General features: G+C 41.7%; 1 non-coding gene across 1 annotated transcript; it reads left to right on the top strand.

The window, feature by feature from the left end:
* Positions 1-531: 531 nt before the first annotated feature.
* LOC112405383 (U6 spliceosomal RNA) lies at positions 532-638 on the top strand. The gene has a single exon (XR_003004328.1). It is a non-coding gene; the product is annotated as a U6 spliceosomal RNA (small nuclear RNA).
* The last annotated feature ends 6,332 nt before the right edge of the window (positions 639-6,970 follow it).

Below are 6,970 nucleotides of genomic sequence, written 5' to 3'. Positions count from 1 at the left end.
AATAACGTATTTTTATGAAAAGTATCATTGTTTTCCAAACCAGAAAATTGGTGAGAATAATTGCCTTGTTTTAAATTGTTGCATATCTAGTATAGAACTTAATAAAAGACATCTAGATTCTCACATCCACTTCTACATTCAATCTATTTCAAGACATTGCTCTGGTTGAAGTACATGAAAAAATCCACCCTCACAGACACATAGGCTTTTCAAATAATCGTGTATATTCTTCTCTGATGCTACATTGAAATTTGACAAGTGACAGTTCTTAAAGTTTAGTTGCTCTGTGAAATCTGAAAACACATCAGTGAACTTCTCCTTCTCTGTTACATTAAAATCTGTTGGTCTCTATTGCACTTTGAATGGATCTTTATCCGTGCATGGCTTTGTAACATTATCCCTTGACCATTTGGAAAGCACTGGCTGCTGAGTTATGTAGACCTCCCAGGTTTTAACATATTCCATTACATCCTACAATAGGAAAAAATGTATTTAGTAATTTCACCACCAATGTCATCAGAAAAGTCTTTAGTGCCCACTTTGGCAGCACATATACTAAAACTGGAACGACACAGATAAGGTTAGCATGGCCCCTGTGCAAGGATGACACGCAAATTCGTGAAGCGTTCTATATTTTTCTGCCACTCTCAACTCCCCATTGTTCTACGCTACGTATCAAGTTCCACTGTACATCACGGTTACTCAGTCCTCATGTTTACATAATGTATAGTACGTACCTCCCCTCTTAGATTATAAACTTCTCAAAAACAATGACCTTACTCATTTCTTCTTCTCCTCACAGCAAACTGCAAATGTCTATTCAATGTATTTAGAAAGGGCTTACAATTCTTTAAATTACTGTTATCAACATTCATCCAATAAAAGATTAGAACATCAAAAAAAGAAAGAAAGTCTTTAAGTTGAGAAAATGTCAAGCCCACTGTGGTGGACATACGTTTCCCAAAATTTTAATTTTTGCTTTGAAGTTCAAATTCTGTCATTGGCAACAATTACCAAGTGGTTTTCCTTGCAATGACAGATTTATTTTGTGCATTTTGGTGGGGGGGTACAAGGGCCTCTCACTGTTGTGGCCTCTCCCGTTGCGGAGCACAGGCTACGGATGCACAGGCTCAGCGGCCATGGCTCACAGGCCTAGCTGCTCCGCAGCATGTGGGATCTTCCCGGACCGGGGCACGAACCTGTATCCCCTGCATCAGCAGGCGGACTCTCAACCACTGCGCCACCAGGGAAGCCCCTATTTTGTGCATTTTTGAGAAAATATCTGCCAATACCCAAATCTGAATAACCTTGCTTTATCTGTCAGTTGTTACTTAGAGTAAAAATGTGGTTTCATGAAAAAGTAACTAGTTCATCTCACAACTCAACCTTACAAGTGTTTTTCCTCTAGACAAACACAGTCTGCCATGCAGAAGTGCTTTGTGCCTACCTCTCATTTCATCATGCAGAAAACTTTAAAGACATTTATTTAAGAGTAAATAATAAAATTAATAGTTTCTGCTTCTTCGAGGTCATTCTTCAGTGAAACTGGCATTTTTAAACCTGATCGAGACATTTAAAGGTGAATCCCTGACACTCTTTATTGTTCTATCCTTTAGAGTTTGGTGTAAGAACAGAAGCCACCCTGCATATTTTAGGCAGGAAGGGGTTTAATATAGGGTCTTGGGTGCTTACACAGTCACTGTGGATCCTAACAGAGCAGTTCTAGGCTGGACTTCCAGGATCTTGGTTGTCAGAACACTGTAGATCTGACCCACCAGAAGAACTACCTCCTCGGAGACCACCCCTGGAGTTCTCCCCAAATCAACAAGCCACTGGTGTTTCTACCCTGAGAACCTACGAGAAAGTATACTGGGGAGGTGCTGCAGAGCCCCCTGGCTTACCAGCAGAGTGTATGGGAAGACGGCCTTCACCGAGCTCCTAGGATCCGGATATCATGCAGAACCTAATTTTCATCCCTTACCTCCAACAGCAAAGAAGCCTGGAAAATACAGTGTCCGTCTTTCTAACCTCTCAAACTTAGAAGAAAGGTGAAATGAAGATTGCATGAGGCAATTCTGTTTTGGACCTAGTCAACAGGAATTTGTTCACAAAGCCAGTGATAACAAATGGCAGATAGCTTACTTTCTCTGCAAGTGATGGGAAATCCTCCTAGATACGATATAGATTTCTCTTTTGCACTTTTACCCATTGATTGTGAGCAAACGTGCCAACTGCCTGCTGTGAGCCCAGACAGAATGGCAAGGGGGTATGAGGGTAGGTGGAGGGGTCAGAGGCAGAGAATCTGCCTTGTCCTTAACCAGAACCCAACACCTTTCTGTGGGCATCCCTGGGAGGTCACAGTAGGGGTACTGTGGAATGTTCTAACAGCTCTGTTAAAACACTCTCCTTAGAGTGCACTTAGTAATATTTCTTTTAAGCCAATAATTCTCAAAACTTGCTATTGTGTTTGAAATGTGGGTTAAAATACAGAGAGTCCTGAGCTGTATTGCCAGAGACTTTAATTCAGTTTGTTTAAGATAGAATCTAAATTTCTTTTTAATCTTTTAAAAAATATTTTGTCTTCCTCCCTTCTTTCCTCCCTCCCTCCCTTCCTCCCTCCCTCCCTTCCTTCCTCCCTCTTTCCTTCCTTGATTCCCTCATTAACAGTTTATCTCAGGAGATTTTGATGCAGTTTTTCTACTGATCACAGTGTGAGAAACAGTTTTGAGCCATCAGGTCCTGATCCTACCAATCCAGACCTGCCTACTTCAGGAGACAATTTCTGCAGGTGAAAGAAAGTCAGCTCTCACTTTGTGATCGGTTAGCTCTCCCCTGGGTAGAGGGACACAGCAAGGCTGAGCAATTGTGATTTCTTCCCTTGCTTTTACGTTAAGGAAGTCATTCCCCACCCAAATTCAGCTAAAATCCATCTACTAGTTTATCGAAAACTATTACTTTTTTCTTTTCTTTTGTTTCCATTTGTTCCTTTTTGTTGGATTTTATTTGAGCATATAATGTAAATCAAGGATCTACCTTTTCCCCCTATCCTATATCATCACTGATTTGTGATATTTCCTGTATCCTATTTTCAAAGCTGTTTTATTTTTTTTAATTTTAGGGTCTCTTTCAGGACTCATTATTTTGTTTGATATATTTTTTAGGTTTTTGACCAGTGCCACATGGCTTTAATTCTTGTAGCTCTCCAGTTTATTTTTATATTAGGAGAAACACTTTATTCTCCTTGTTCTTCCTCTTTAAAAACTTTCTGGCTATTTTCACCAATTACTTTTATTTTTCTTCCAGATGAACTTGAGGAATAAATCTGTATTGATTTTTCCTTCCCTTTATTTATTCTTTTAAACTGGCCAAATAGGCTTTGCACACTCATTTATTTTTTCTTACCTTTCAGCAATCTTTCTTTCCTTCTCCCATACTTGGAATTAACCACTCATGACATACATAATAAACGGATTCCTTCTTTTGTCTTTAAGACTGTCTTCAGTAGTCATATTTTCTCAAAAAGCAGTGACTTTCACGCCTCTCAACCACTCTAAATTTTTCTCTTTTTGACCTTGAAATAAGGGCAATAAAAACAAACCTCAAGGGCTTCCCTGGTGGTGCAGTGGTTGAGAGTCCGCCTGCCGATGCAGAGGACACGGGTTCATGCCCCCGTCCGGGAAGATCCCACATGCCCTGGAGCGGCTGGGCCCGTGAGCCATTGCCGCTGAGCCTGCGTGTCCGGAGCCTGTGCTCCGCAACGGGAGAGGCCACAACAGTGAGAGGCCCGCGTACCGTCAAAAAAAAAAAACCTCAATCCTTAAAGTTTAAAAAAATCAATTTTTGAAAACTGTACTTATCTCTTCCTTATCCTCTAAAAACAAAGGTTATTCTTTTTACTTCAGTACAAGGACAAATGCTAAAATTATCTTCATAACACCATTTAAATCATGCCTTTCTCTGCCTCATACTGACACAGCTTAAATATTCAAACACAGCTTTCTTTGCTGTAAGCACAAATCACCAGACTTTCCCCATCACTCTACAATCCATAAGTCACCAATCAGCTAAGCGAATTTTAAGAAAACACACGGAAAGTTGCCCAGATTGCCCTGGGCCATCAATACTGTCTATGCAGATACCTAAGTAATATACAGAGACGTCGTGGTGCACTTTGGAGTGTTTTTCCAGTTCCCACTGTCTGCTCTGTTTATGCCTGCAAAGCTATAACCACCAGCACCACCTGCGTAGTGGTAGATGTTTGGGTTCAGGTTTACCAATAAAGCCAAACTGAGCCAATGAGATAGTTTCTCTTGTAAGAATTTGGAACTGAAATACAGAGATGTCACGAATCCCCATGGGAGATTTGATCATAGGGTGTGTGAATTCTGAAGCTCTGACATTTTCACCATTAGCCATGAACACTGCAAGTCAGAACAGAATGTCTGCAGAGAAATAATGATGAAGCAGACAGGCTGAGAACAGGGATAAGGGTGAGGGAGGAGAATTAGAGAAAGTGGAAGTTAGTTGGCTTGCCCTGAAATGCTTCCAGCTCCTGGCCTGCACTTCCTGAAAGCCATGGATTTCATTTACTCTTGTATCTTCTACAGGTATTTTCTTTGTGAAATACTCCTTGGGAGTATTCCCTCCTCTTCAATTTTAAAAGAGTTTGAGAAGGACGGGCATTAATTCTTCTTTAAGTGTTTGGTAGAATCGAAACAGATGGCTCAGTGAAATCATCTGATCCTGAGCTTCTCTTTGTTGGGAAATTTTTTTAATTACTGACTCAATCTCCTTACTCATTATCAGTGTGTTCCAATTTTCTCTTTCATGATTCAGCCTTGATAGGTTGTTTGTTTCTAGGAATCGACCCATTTCTTCCAGGTTGTCCAGTTTTGTGGCATATAATTATTCACGGTTGTCTCTTATGATTCTTTGCATTTCTGTGGTAGCAGTGGTAATGCCTCCACTTTCATTTATGATTTCATTTGTCTTCTCTATTTTTTCTTAGTCTAGTTAAAGGGTTGTCTTTTTCTATCTTTTCAAAAACCAGCTCTTAAAAAAAAAAAAAAACCAGCTCTTAGTTTCATCAATCTCTTCTGTTTTTCTGGTCTCTAGTTCATTTATTTCTGCTCTGATATTTGATATTTTCTGCTTTCTGCTAACTTTGGGCTTAATTTGTTCTTCTTTTTCTAGTTCCTTGAGATGTAAAGTTAGGTTGTTTGAGATCTTACTTTTTACTTTATTTATACATTTACTGCTGTAAATTCCCCTCTTAGAACCAATTTTTTAGCATCCCATAGGTTTGATATGTTCTGTTTCCTTTTACACTGGTTTCAAGATTTTTTTTTTTCAAATTTCCCTTTTGATTTCTTCTTTGACCCATTGGTTGTTCAGAAGTGTGTTTTTGAATTTTCACATATTTGTGAATTTTCCAGCTTTCCTCCTTTTAATGATTTCCAGTTCCATACCACTGTAGCCAGAAAAAAATATTTGGTATAATTTCAATTTTCTTAAAATGGCTAAGACCTGTTTTGTGACCTGTCGTATGATCTAACCTAGAAAATGTTCCATGTGCTTTTGAGAACAAAGTGTATGTTGCTACTGTTGGATGGAATGTGCCATATATGTCTGTTAGGCCCATGTGGTCTAAAGTATGGTTCAAGCAAGTGGGGGCTACTCTTCACTGCGGTTCGCAGGCTTCTCATTGTGGTGGCTTCCCTTGTTACAGAGCACAGGCTCTAGGCGCACGGGTTTCAGTAGTTGTAGCGCATGGGCTCAGTAGTTGTGGCTCACGGGCCCTAGAGCACAGGCTCAGTAGTTGTGGAGCACAGGCTTAGTTGCGCCACGGCATGTGGGATCTTCCAGACCAGGGCTCAAACCCGTGTCCCCTGCATTGGCAGGCGGATTCTTAACCACTGAGCCACCAGGGAAGCCCCAAAACTCTCTTTTAAATGGCAGTTGTCTCCTGATCTGCTGGCCTGCTGACCTCAAATTTTCTACTAAACGTTCTATTTTAAACCAGCCTACGAGGCACTTTGCAGACACAGAGTAAACAAATGAAGAATAAATGAACCATATACCTTTTTACAATATCATCAAGTTTAATAATTTAATATGTATTAGAATTCCTTTTCCCATAAAATCACAGGCTCCATCTGGGTGGAGGGCATATAAAAATCACATGGACAGGACCAGACACTTGTGAGGTCCTAACTATCTGTCTCCCCAAACTGAGGGCTCAGGCCCAGGCTTGACCAAGTCCCAGTATCTGCCTTCACACTGTGAGTGGAATTTGGGTGGTTTTTCAAATTAAGGTTTTACACTTGTCAGCTTAGCAGGGAAGCTGTCGGTTCCAAACTCATCTTTCCAGCAATAATCAAGTTACACCACACATGAGACGGCCTGTTCCCTGAGCTATTTGATTACAATCTACAGATATTAGCAGGAAAACAGTCAGTGCAGCATATTTCAAAACAAGCTGCATCTCTGAGAGAGAGTGAGGGTGGTGCCCCAGGAAGATATCAGCTCCAGACTCGTTTAGTCCGGAGCATTGATCTTCACGCAGTAGTTTCCAGAAAAGCACCCGGAAAGTGGGATGGAGCTGAGCTTGGCTGTCACCCATGGAATGGAGGGCTGGAAACGTCAGACACCTGTGATCCTGGGAGCAGTCAGACCCAAGGGAACCACAAGAAATGTCCCCTCCAGGTCCGCTGTCCTGCTTAGGATAAGGCTCAGTGGCTGCAATAAAGGGCCCCAAAGCCGAGTGGCAAACGGATTGGCATCCCTCACGCTGGGTCTGGAGGGAGACAGTCCAGGGCTGGACCAGGAAGGCCCTGTCCCTGATGCCCTGTCATCCCAGAGGAGTTGGACCAACTGACCCCAGAACCCGCGGGAGGGGCGGGCCCCCAACACCTTGATCTAGGGCTCCGGGCCTGAGAGTAAATGTCCCCTGTTCCAACCCCTGCCCCCC

Source organism: Neophocaena asiaeorientalis, unplaced genomic scaffold (assembly GCF_003031525.2).
Source record: "Neophocaena asiaeorientalis asiaeorientalis breed wild unplaced genomic scaffold, Neophocaena_asiaeorientalis_V1.1 scaffold302, whole genome shotgun sequence".
Lineage (NCBI taxonomy): Eukaryota > Metazoa > Chordata > Mammalia > Artiodactyla > Phocoenidae > Neophocaena > Neophocaena asiaeorientalis.
This window is presented reverse-complemented; position numbering and strand designations above follow the sequence as displayed.